The sequence below is a fragment of the Oryzias latipes genome, chromosome 4 (genome assembly GCF_002234675.1).
Source record: "Oryzias latipes chromosome 4, ASM223467v1".
Classification (NCBI taxonomy): domain Eukaryota; kingdom Metazoa; phylum Chordata; class Actinopteri; order Beloniformes; family Adrianichthyidae; genus Oryzias; species Oryzias latipes.
Window position 1 is genome coordinate 27,164,911 of NC_019862.2, and position 13,432 is coordinate 27,178,342.

At 38.3% G+C, this 13,432-nt stretch overlaps 1 long non-coding RNA gene across 1 annotated transcript in view; it reads left to right on the top strand.

The window, feature by feature from the left end:
• Positions 1–12,109: 12,109 nt before the first annotated feature.
• Positions 12,110–13,432, top strand: part of LOC111947392 — a 33,837-nt gene continuing 32,514 nt past the window's right edge. Inside the window, exon 1 of the long non-coding RNA XR_002873201.1 lies at positions 12,110–13,346. This is a non-coding gene — a long non-coding RNA (uncharacterized LOC111947392). The remainder of the gene's footprint in view (positions 13,347–13,432) is intronic.

The following is a 13,432-nucleotide window of genomic DNA, read 5'->3' on the forward strand; positions in this document are numbered from 1 at the left end:
GGGGGGATTCCGGCTGCCGCTGCTGCTGCGGCGGGGGTCTTGGGGTGGGGATGGCTGGGCACTCTCCCTCCTTCTTTTCACATTCTACCATCCATTTTAGAAGAACATAAACACTCACCTGAGCACAAGTGTTAGCTCACCTTTGCACTAACAGTTTGCATGACTGAATGACTGAAATATTTCACACTAGTTGGTTTTAAGGCATAAGTATGCGTGTGAACACTATCTGTTTTGTGTACATGTCGACAGGTGGACATTTTTGCAGCTAGCAGGTGTGTTTATAACATTTGAGTGTGTGTGTGGACAGGCTCCGCCCCCTTTTTTTTCTTTTTTTTTTTTTCTACATTTGAACCTTACCATAATGATTAACAACCAGTAAACTTGTTGCTTTATGCTGCTTCATGGTCTTATCCCCCTTCCCCTCCTATTATCACCCCCTACCCCCCCCCCTCTCTCTAACGTCCCTCTCTCTTCTTCCCCTCTTTCCTTTTCCGTCCGGTCCAACACCAAAGATCTTCAAACATGTTTGAAATTAATAAAGTTTGGCCTCAATTACAAAAGGGGTTTATTCAGACATACCTTTGGTTTGTCTGAAGATTAATAACCCCTCTTGTTAAAGTAAAATATGTCCAACACAAGAGGCCCTCAGCTCTCATCTGTCTGCCCAGCTGTTGGACAGGACAAGTTAAAAAAAAAAAAAAAGAAAATAAAAAAAAAGAAAATCAGCTGGCAACACAACTGACATCAGAATTAACCAAACAGAGGAAGTATTGGGCTTCTTCCTATTGAATATCAATAACAACAACTAAAAACTGCTTGTGTAAAAAAAAAAAAACTGTCCAGTGAAGAAAGGAAAAGTGAGTGTTCACACTCTCAATCCTTCAGACCACTCTTCTGCACACACTGGAGCATGACATTAGCAGATTGTCTCTGCATTAGTGCAAGAGCCTAGTTACACTCTCGTGTTTTTTGACATAAATTTGACTCCAAGTTTCTTTCTAATTGTCCATTTATCCTCTTCAAAGACACCAATTGTTTTCTCAGTAAAGAAAATGACACCAAAACTTTTCAGTCTTTATTTTAACTTTGTCTGTTACAGTAAAGAAAATAAGGCTTTTTAAAATTATCTGGACAACTGCAAAAAAAGAATCTTACACTATTAAACTAAAGGCAGCTGTGGTAGAGCGGTTGACCTCTGTTCAGAATATATACAGGTTTGGTTCCCGCCCTGCTCACCCATGTGTCGAAGTGTCCTTGGGCAAGACACTGAACCCCACATGGCTCCTGGTGGTTATGGGTTGGCGCCAGTGTTCGGCAGCGGGCCGCAGTGTTCACACATCCGTGTGTGAATGTGTGTGTTAATGGGATAATGACTGTAAAGCACTTTGGGTCTTCAACGAAAGTAGTAAAGTGCTATGCAAGAATACGCATATTACTTTTGGAGATCAACAAATATTTATCTTGGTTTGTGGTTTTTTTGCTTTTCCTTGTTGTGCCTTGAAAAGAAATTTCAGTTGTATATTAATCACTTCAGAAAAAATGGAAATTAAAGCATTTACTTCAGAGATAATTCTGATTCTTCTGACTGAAACAAAAACAGAAAAATAGCCAGATTTAATGGCAAGCACAAAAAAAAAACGATTTCCAGATCTAACAGCAGAATTCCAGCTGCTTAAAAAAACGCTTCAAAGGTGCAGCGTGAACTCACAAGTGTGGATCATTTATGCTAAAACCTTCGCTGCAGGCAGGGATTGTCTCTCTCTACCACTTTGATACATATTTACATGCTAAAACACAGGAATTAGAATTCATTAGTGTAATCTCAGGTCTAGATCTAGATGAAGAGTTGTTTGATTAGTAGCTCTGGGACATTGTTTTTGTAGCGAGTCTGTCTGTCTCCCACGTCTGTTTTCCCTTATTTAGCATGACTCTCTGTAATATGGTTGAAGACACAACTCTGCTATCTCAGCTCTAACTGACAGAGCGTATTTAGTTTCAAGACACACATTTGTTGTTTTTCTCTGCAAATGTCTAGTGTTGTTTGATTAGCTCGCTTACAGAGACGATAAAATCGAAGATAAAAATTACACTCTGCAACTGCACAAAAACAGTCCTGTGTTCTCTGCTCTGCTTGCTCACATGCACCCTGGCACGGTATCATCAACTGCCTTTGATTCCTGAAAACTGGGCCCAATCAAAGCCGAGGCAGTTTCATTCAGGGGATGATCCGTTTCTCGTTTTCTAATTCGGTGCATAGGTGGAAGAAGTATTCTGCCACTTTTATAAGGAAGTACAAGTTGACAGTGCAGCTGCACCGTGTTTGAGGTTACCTGCTTCAGAGGAAGTGGTTTGGGGAGAAGATAGTGTTCCAACCAGCAAATAAAACAGGATATCCGATGCTGGAACAATTGAGACAACAAATTAGGTTGTTTTCACTCATTTTCGTCACTGCTCCAGCCTGTCTGAAGTTAAAATTAGTCATGTTAAAAAACATGGCAAGTTTGATGAAGAGAGAGAATTATCTGTTGTGCTGGACCCTGCCTGTGAGCGTCTTTTCTTTTCATAGGATGTGGATAAAACTGAAACCCATCATGTTAATGACATGCTTAGCTCTGTTCCCTAGCAGCCCAACATCAAAGAGGCCTTGATTTGCTCTAACCAAGCATGCTAATTGGTGCTTGATTGATAACTTGGGTTCACAGGCGATGGCAATGTGTCATCCAAACTGTTCCAGGGTGTCTTTGGGAAATCAGCTTTAAGAGTGGAAGGCCTCTTAGCGGGCCCATCACAAAATAAATAAATAAAAACCTCAGAGTTTAGATTTTTTGCAAATAAGCTGTCACACATTACAAATGAGATTACCTTTTTTCAGTTTGCCCTGAAACTTTGAGATGAGGGGATGCATGGGTGAGACTCCAAAATACCTCAAATCGTCTGCTTTTTATCTGTGTGCTCGATCTGCAAAGCGCTATTTGTGCTGTCTTCATGCACAGTTTAAAACAAGGAAATACACAGCTTGAAGCACAATGTAATCAGCTGCAGTCAAGTGCGGATTATCTGAAGGAAGATCAGAATGAATGACTCCATTTTACATTTGGTTTCCAGAGAGAACTTCTTCTTCAATATTTTTTTCGTTTTTCCACCTGAAAGAAATGAATAATTAATGATATCACCCATCCATCGGATTCCCTTTTCAGAAGAGATTACGCCAACAATATCTGAATGCGATGGCAAGAACAAACACGATGGTAGTGCGATCCAGCTATGAAAAAAGCTGTTATTGTATTTGCATGCAATCACGAGCATGCAAACTAATTGTCTAGTTTGCATGGCAGAGATCACAGAGGTCAGGGAAAGCCCACATGAAAAGAGGGCTTTGTCGCCACATCTGACAGTGTGTTGCTCACATCGACCAACAGGAGCGCTTGGAGCTTTGATGAACGACAAGCAGCAGAGTATCTGAACATTTGTGTGGAGTGAGGATAACGAGTGCTCAGTCATAATTAGATAGAATACCATGGAGTGCTATTGAAATAAATCACACGTGGCATTTATAACACAAACTGTGGCATGGCTTCTGTAATGGAGGTTTTTTTTCACTGTCACAATCTCAGCGGTCAAAGCTCCCAAAAAAAGCATAGACATTATTAAAACTGGTCTGGATCTGAACTTTCTTTTGTTCATGTCAAGGAGATGCTGTATTTTATGCTTAATAAATTATTTTCAGTTTTTTTGGGGAAAAATATGGCGTTTGAAGTGTTCATGCTTTAGAACAGAGAACTTTTGACTTTAGGTTTTGTGGAAACAAAATGCTAAAGTACAACTGGAAGACATATATTCTGTCTTTAGAGCCAAACTTGAAACTTTTATTTTTGATAAAACTCATAGTTAGGGTTGAGTGACCCTGAGCCATGGCCTAGTTATACAGTTTTACTGTTGGGGCAGAGCCGTCAGGGCCTCTATGGCCTTCTCTGCTAGCCTAAACCTTTAAAGAAAACTACATTTGATTTTTTTTCTTCAACATATGTTCAATACTACTTAACATGTTTTTATTCAAATAAAACAGATTTGTTTTTATTTTGTTGTACATTATAGTGGAATTTTTATCCAGCCCTATATCAGATAGCATACTGCACAGAGGCTTAAGGGCAAGGACTTTCGCTTCACTGCGTCTTGGTTCAAAACCTGCTTGAGTTCTTTTTGTGTTGAGTTTGCATGCCCTCCCCATGCATACGTGGGTTTTCGACAGACACTCGGACTTCCTCCTTCAGTCCACAAACACGCTTCATAGGTTGATTTACGTTCCTAAGTTCTAAATGCCAGTGTGTTTGAGTGTATAATGCCATGATGAATGGGGACACTGTCCAGGGTACGCCCTGCCTTCAACTATCGGTACCTGGGTAAGAAACCAGCATCCTCGTGTCAATCAAAGGACAAAGCGGGTATGGAGAATGGATAGATTTCAGCTAGCTGTGTTGTTAGGTTCTTTGAAATTTGCCATAGGACTTCAAAATTTACAAAGCAGGCTGCTTTGAGCTGTGAACCACTGAGACAGACAGTTGCAATATCTGATCCGAAGTCTGTGACATCAAGGCCAGCAAGAGGGTTTCAAGCTGAGCAACACATACAGTGAAGAAAGTATTTCATCTCTTGCTGATTTTGTAGGTTTGCCTACCTAAAAAGAATTTGACAGTCTGTCGTCCTAATGGTTAGGTCATTTTAAAAGTGAGAGACAGAAAATCCCAAAGAATAACAAGAAATCAACTTTAAAGAATTTATATAAATTTATTTGCATTTCATTGAGGGAAATAAGTATTCGATCTCCTAGTAACCATTAAGAGTTCTAGTTCACACAGACCTGTTAGACTCCCGTAATCAACCTGACAACTGAATTAAAGACACCTGTTTGAACGAATCACCTGCAGAAAAGACACCTGTCCACAGAATCAGTCAGATTCCAAACTCTCCAACATCGGAAAGACTAAAGAGATTTCAGTGGATTTAAGCAAGAAGATTGTAGGCTTGCACAAGACTGGAATGGGTCACATTCACTAAGACAACCATTGGTAATACGTTATGTCACAATAGATTAACATCTTAATTTTGGTGCTTGCAAAGTGCCCTTGCTTAAGAAAGCACATGTGCAGGCCCACCTGAGGTTTTTCAACAAATTCTTTCATGATTTAGAGCAGGGCTGGCCAACCCTGGTCCTTAAGAACCACAACCCTACCTGTTTTCCAGCTTTTTCTTTTTCTGGACTGCTTGATGCTGACTACCTTAATCAGGTGTGTCCAGTCAATCAGGATGCAGGATCAGGGTTGGCCAGCCCTGATTTAGAGAGTAATCGGGAGAAGGTGCTGTGGTCAGATGAGACAGAGACTGAGCTAAACTAGTCGTGTTTGGAGGAAGAGAAATGCTGCCTATGACCCCAAGAACACCATCGTCACAGTTGAGCATGGAGGTGGAGAAATGCTTTGCACAGAGCCATGTACCATCAAATTCTGAGTGAGAACCTCCTTCCAACCACCAGGAGGTTTAAAATGATTCATGGATTGGTCTTCCGTTAAGATAATGACCCAAAACATACAGCCAAGGCAACCAAGAAATGGCTGAAGAAGAGGCATATTAAGGTCACGGAGTGGCGTCTGCCAATCTCCGGACCTCAATCCTATTGAAAACCTATGGAGAGAGCTAATGCTCAGAGTTGCCAAATGAAAGCCAGCAGATCTTAAAGATATTAATTGTCATTTGCAAAGAAGAGTGGACCAAAATTCCTCGTGATATGTGCAGTAACCGGGGTTTTGTCTGAATTCCTTCATTACTCACTACTTAGTACACTCCCGTGTATAGTGCATTCACCATTTTGTAGTTTTGGCATATCCCTTTAGGGGTCGCCACAGCGAATTAGTTTTCACTGATTTGCACAGGTGGTTAAGCAGAGATTTTTACGCCAGATGCACTTCCTGATGCAACCCTGTATTTTATCCGGGCTGGGGACCGGCACAGGGGGACCCAGACCTGGGCCCCCTTGTGGCTACATAGTTACGCAGTAGCTTGAAAGGTCTTGGCCAAGGATCCACACTAAATTAAACTCATCATGCTCCATGGGAAACGAACCCTGGTTTCCCATGCACAAGTTCTACAATATACACAGCCAATCGAGCCATCCAGCCGCTTATTTTGCATTTCCTAGTGCTGTCCAAATCTACTGTTCCAAAATTGAGTGCCCTAGAAATGTCCCTGAATTCTCTGCGAATAACCAATGTGCATCGATGCTAAGTAGACCACAAATATAGACCACAAAACATTGCTTTTCAACAATTTTTGTGAAAAAGCATCCAAGTTTTCATCATCAGAATACATTAGATTCATAAATGGTCTTCGTAAAATGTTTGTATTTATTAGGTTTTTACTTGGTGACCGAATTGCTTTTAAAATCCAGGGCACTAGATAGTCCCACACCATAGTTTTTTAGTAGTTGGAAAGTAGGGAGGGAATTTGGACAAAGCCTTAGTCATCAACTACAAGAAACATTTTATCTCTGTGCTTGATAAGGGTTTTGCCACTAAGTACAAAGTCTTTCCAGCTAAAATACTTATTTCCCTCAAGGAAATACATTTATATACATTCTTTAAAGTCAATTTCTTGAATTTCTTTTGATTTTTCTATATCTCACTTTTTAAATGAAGCTAACATTCTGATGACAGACTGTCGATTTCTTTTAAAGAAGGCAAACTCACAAAATCAGTAGGGCATCAAATACTTACTTCCTCCACTGTACGCTCCTTGTGATTGGATAAAATTTGGTGATATTAAATGAGAAAAATCCCCGACCTGATCCATTTTCTTTAAATTTAAACTCTGGGGATGGCACAGCATCATGACTACCCCCATGTCCAACACACGAGATAGACCAAAACCACAAACACAGCTATTAGCATTAGCTTTCAATGGCAACAGAAATAAGCAGCTGATGGACGTGAATACAGATAAAGAGTTCAATCAATAGAACAATACAGCAGAACCGTTTACATGCTGCTTGGAAAAAAAAAGATGGATTTTATTTTCATATAAGAAGGTGATGTGGAGGATATCCATGTTGGTGAGAGCAAACATTTGACTTTTATTTTCAATACTGTCATGACCAAGTTCCTTGCAAAGGAAGCAGTGGGTGATTGGCATTATGGGAGTTTCCATTTTCTATCATTTTGTTCCAATTTTCAGAGGTTTTATTTGTTGGTTTGAGTTGTTTTTTTTTTTGTCTTTCTTGTTATTTTCTTCACAGTTTGTAGTGCTGTTTTAGCTAAGTTTTGCTGTGAGTGAGGTCTTGCATACAGGAGTCAGGATGACCCTCTCCTTTTAGTTTGTGTGATGACAGTTCAACAGTCTGTTGTGGGGTCAAATGTGTGACCATAGTTTGGTGTGTGCTTTAACCATTTGCAAATATGACTCTGTATGGATGCTTGAGCCAAAGCATTATGTTACTGATATTGAGTGTAATAATATACTGAGGATAAATGACGTCAATGAAAGTGAGGGCGCAAAATGCATGACCTGCCACTGTTTAAATAATAATTTGGGGTGTAATTCCCTGGGCTAATTGGACAACTGTAAAAAGGAATGACTGAATAAATAAACAGAAAGAAACTCACTCAAAATACGCACCTGCCACTATCTGTTGACAAACAGTTGACAGGGAGATAAAAAAAAGAGAAGAAAAAACTTGAAACTAAATTTATTTCTACTGGAAATGTATAACTTTTTTTTAACATTGACAAACAAAAAGTTTTCCGCTGGTCTGTTATTTGTCAAATTTGATATTAATATAAAATTCCAAAACACACACTAACAGCTGCTACAATGTCCCTGATTTATTAGGCTGTTTCCCCCGATAATCCGGCACAAATTTTCAGTCTGGTCCGGTACTGGGAACCGCTCTTGGACCATCTTTTGAGGTGTTTCCAATTGGACTGAGTTTCAGTTCGCTCTGTGGTTTTCTCAGTCTGAATAAGCTCTGTGCTTAGAGCAGAAGAATTGGACCAAAAGGCCAACGTGGCTGGGATGTAAACAGAGTAATGATGACACAGAGCAACTCATTGAAATGTGGTCGGATGAATGTAGGCTTATTAAAACAACGTTTAACGGGATACACATTGCTTCTCACAGATTTCCGAACATCTTTATGTCATAAACACTTGTCAGTGTACCTTCATAGCCGTTGCCTTCTCGGTAACCGCCCTGCAGTATGTCTCCGCCATTCCAAAGTAGCGAGTAAAAAGTGTTGTACCTGACATAGATTCAGAATTGGTCAGTGAAAAATAAAGTTTGAATCAGTGAACTGTCCCAAGGATTGTAAAAAGATTTCTATTATTCTTTCTCTTGTTGCTTTGCCCCTGCCTTGTAATTCCTGGCCATTGAGGGAAGAGATCTTTAGTCATGGGGTTTTGTTTACAAGCTTTGGTTCGTAACAGAATAGTGTGCTTGAGGAGAGTACGAATACAGACCAAGTGCAAGGTTCAGGACTTGATCTGGACCAAACGAAGCAGACTTAGTCTGGACCAACAGACTTTTCCAGTCTGAAAACACCCTTAGACTTGCTTATTTAATATGAATTTTCTTAGCCCTTTTACTACCCAACCAAGACAAAACCAATAAATACATTTTTTCTACTGCTTTTTGCCTTGGGGGAATGGTACCCATAATTCATGTTTTTAAAATATTTTCTAGATGTGCTCTACTATTTGGTTGAGTGGGCAGCTATAAGTTTATTTCTTTATATTTTATTTGTTTTTTTTGCCTAGATATCTTTAAAATATTGATTTATTTAATTGACCTCCTGGGACATTTGCTTTACTCTGCTGTCTTTTTTGCTTCCTCCTCTCTTTTTGTCCTAATTGTCACTTAAATTTATTCTTAACAGTAAATGGGGTAGAAAAAAAAAGTTGTGGTTAAAGTTTTGGTTTAATAAAAGAGAACACATTAAAGCAGTGTATCTTACACAGAAGAAACAAAATGTTTTGGATTTTTGTAACATTTACAAGGTTTGACAAACTTTTTTCAGAGTTCCAGACCTGAAAAGAAGGGAAGCTGAGTGTGGAAAATCTTTGCACCACGAAGGACTGAAACCTGAGTTGCTTTGAGAAGGTTTTGCAACCATGTGTGACAGCAACTGCTTTTCTAAGATTGTCGCTAAAGCCTGTCCTTTGTGGCGTTGTCATTCAAGGCAGCAAACTGACTAAACTTCTGCTTTTTTGAGGTCTGCACATCTGCTGATAATCAACCAATCATGAAAAGGTAATTCACACCAGTTCTGAGATAAACCCTTTCAAGGGTACTGCTACTAAAAAATGCCCACAAACAATTTACTTTTGCCTTGATCTTTACTGAATAACTGATAGGAAAGCAGAAATTAAAAAAAAACAACAGATCATCTGTTTTTTATAAAATGCTGGATTCTTTCACAATCAACTACTACAAGATTTCTCCAAACAAACTGAAAACCGGATAAAAGAGCGGTTGCAAATTTTGAATTGAAATTGAATAGCGATCCATCCTCAGAATATGTGGTTAAGAAATGAGTGTGGCACAGAAAAAAAGCTGGAGTGAGAGGGGAGGGGACACTGCACAATCATTTTCTCATATTCTGATATTCTTTTTGTCATAGTACCTGTGCAGAGAAAACAGCAGACAAAGATTAGATTATTTTTTAAATGAAATTGATTTTTTCCAGCAAATGAGTAAATGTTAGCTGCTGCATGGTTACTCTAATCATACTGTCCAGACAGTCTGTGGTGGTGGTTTGTTAAGAGGCCAGGCCTGAGCATGTGTGCTCCATGGTTGCCTGGAAAAACTGGAAAACATATAAATAAATAAATAAATAAATAAATAAATAAATAAATAAATAAATAAATAAAATGAAAGAAAACACAAAAAAAATCAAAGTTAATTTTTGTACCAGTCTCCCATCTACCTTTTTTTTCTTACCATTGTTGTCTCTTAAAAATCCCACTAAAATTATTGGTGAGTGTCACAGAAATAGATTTTGGTCAAACTTACCAGAAGCATTATATTTAAATTAGAATTATGGTTAAGACAAAAGCCACAGACGGTAATGATCAGTCTTCCTCACTGTTCCAGAAGGCAGACGGTGCATGACAGGATACGGAAGCAGTGCAGCATGCAGTGCATCTTGTTTGAATTTGAATCTTCTTGATTATAAGACATACCACTTCCCACTCCACCAGATTAATTATCAGGGCATATCTGTTTAAGAAATTTGGAAAAAAGGTTTTGTTTTTACTAGATATCAATCACAATCTAAGTTCAAAGCGGCTGAATAGAAAACTCTGATGACCCAGCATTTAAACGCATCATCTACAGACTCTGGAGATGTGTATAGAAGTCTGAAATCTGATCTGTGCGTAAACACAGTTTTGTGTGTGTCAGGGGATTGGTGCGTAACATTTAAAGATTTACATGCGTAGGAGCCATTTTGAATTCATAGTTAGTTTTAAGATGTTGTCATTTCAAGTTGTGCGTGCGTAAATTGCACTTTGTATTGTTTTGTATTTTGTAAGTTTTTGATATTCAATTGTGCCTGTGAATGCACAATTGCAAGTATACACAGTTAAGCACAAAATGTATTGCATGAGTTACAAATCAAAAACTATGCACCTAATCCAAAATTACACACAAAACTGCAGACACAAGTTACAAATCAAGAATTACGCACACACTAATGGCGTGTGACTATTATCTCAATACCTTCGCCTCTTTGAAGAAACTTTATTGTTTGTCACAGCTTTGCTCCTTTTCATACCCAGAGGAAACAATTTGTTTACTGTAAAATAACCACTTTTGTCTCTTTTTAGACTTCAAAACTTAAATGTCAAATTTACCAGAAGAATTATAGTTAAATTAGGCTTATGGTTAAGATACAAGCCAGAGATGGTAATGATCAGTCTTCCTCACTGTTCCAGAAGGCAGACGGTGCATGACAGGATATGGAAGCAGTGCAGCATGCAGGGCATCTTGTTTGAATTTGAATTTTCTAGATTATAATACCACTTCACACTCTGCCAGATGATTGCTCTGTCATCCTTCAGAGGCATTTGCTTCCTCTTTGGTCAACATCATATGCAACTGCATTACAAAAATGTCCAAAAATGCTTTGGACTTAATGAAGCGTTTATCATGGAATGATTTGATGTAAGAAATTATCTTTTTTTCATGGTAAAGTTTTTAAAAACTGTACTATGAAAGCAGTTTAATTTCAACGCAATGTTACTAAAGAAAAAAGTAGTCTGTAAATTAACTCAACTAGGTAAATGCCACAAACTAATGTAGTCGTCAGTAAGATTTTCAAAATTGTGTCAAAAAACGTAAAGAATTAAACAAGAAAATACGTAGACTTGCTACGGACTTTCAGTTTCGGCTAATGATGTCTTTCCGCCATATTGCCTGCAACCAAGTCCTCTTGGAAGTAACTGAATGAAATGGAACACACCCCCACTTTTTACATTTTTTTGTGATTTTTTTTTACCTTTTTTGGTGAAAAAAAGCTTTCAATTGAGAAAAAAACAAGTACTAGATTTTTGCTAATGTTAACATTTATTGACTGATGTTTATAGGCAATCGATAATGCTAGTACTTTTGTTTTTTCTTTGTTAAATATTTAACTTCAATTTTGGTGTAAAATCACCCTATCACAGCTGCTTTACAAGAACTCCCAACAGGAAGTTTGAAATCTGACTACATGATCTCTAAATAGTGTTGCAGATATTCTATAATAAAACAAATCTGAACCGTATCTATGTTTAAGACCAATCAGTGGAAATCTTTATCCGACCTAGTTTTTGAGCTTTACAGCTTTACCAGCAAGGACCTTGCAGGTATCAAAAAATTGATAGTTTATTTAAAAAAAAATAGTTTAAAGAGATTTTTTTTGTGTGCAAAAACTTTTCAAATGCGATACATTGTGGTCTATATTCGCCAGTCTAGTGAGCACTGATGTACACTGTTTTTTTGCAGAGACTTCTGGGAAATTTCTAAAGCACTTAATTTTGGAACTGTAGATTCGGACGAAAACGGCGAACGCACTATGTAGTGAGTAGTGAAGGAATACTGACATAGCCCCTTGATATTATTGAAAGTCAGTTAACAAAAAAAAATTATGGTAAAAAGTTTAATCTACTGACAGAGGGGTTTATTGTTAAAATAAAGCACATTTTTTTCTGCTGCATAACAGTGTCTAGTTGCTGTTCCAAGGCAAAATGTTTTTTTTTTTTTATTATTCTACGCTAATATTGTCATGTTTACAAAGGCTAGTAAAAGAAGAAAAAGGATGAAGGCACATCAAAGTCATAATGATAGAAAATTAAATGTTTGACTTTCTTTCATTTTCAATTAAAGTAAATCTACTACAGGACGAGGTTCTAATTTGACGCAGGCTGTATTTTATTTTGAAGGGAACTTGTGTGTGCTGCTGTCAAAAGTAAAATAAATTAAAATTGTTACCTAGAAATGACACTGTTAGTTCAATTATAGTACTTAAAAGGTACATTTTATAAATGAATATTTTAATGGCCATAAACACATAAATAAAGTGTATTTTTCTAGACAGGGAAAATGGGACTTTGCTGCCCTGGCTGGATTTTGGTCAGTAAGAACCTGGACCAAATGGCTCATTTAGCATCTAAGGTTGCAGACCCTTAAGTTATGCTGATGTCATATTTGCCCCTAACATCCAAACATGCACCTCTTAGTGGTAAAAGATAAATATTACATCCCAGCTTGCAATGAGACAATATGCAATATGAGTAAATAGAAATTCTCACAGCCATGATGCTGACAACTATATAATTATTGGCTGGAATAAGTGTTGTGCCAACAACGTCATTTATCCTCAGAATAAATAAGTTAAGGAAAAGAGATTAAAGTAGACCATTAACTAAGTGTAGTGTTTTTTTCTTCACAAAAATCCACTTAAGTTGTTAAATGTCAAGTGTGGTACACTAAAACTACTGTTCGCATTCAGTTATTTCCTAACTCCACTAGTCTGCTAGTTTATCAAAGTATTAAAACTGTTAAATGCTATGTTTCCTAATGGCAGAGTGGATGTGGCACAGGAATGGAGTTTCTTCCCTTTTTTCGAGCGCGTGCAGCTTGCCGCGTGGGCCCGTGTTTTGGCCTGCTGCCTTACATGGGCAAACCTCTGAACTCACTCAGACGGCTGGAATGCTGAGGCGTGACGTCACTGGCCACAACTCTTCCAGATTTTGCTTCAAGAAGTTTCACTTTTTTTGGTTGGATTTCAGCTTCTCCCGGGTTTCCTAGAAAGCGCAGAGGTAAGCGAACCGCACGCCGCCGTCTTGCCACAACCGAAACCTTTGGGCAGCCATCGGCTGCACTGAAACCGGCGTGTTTTTGCGGG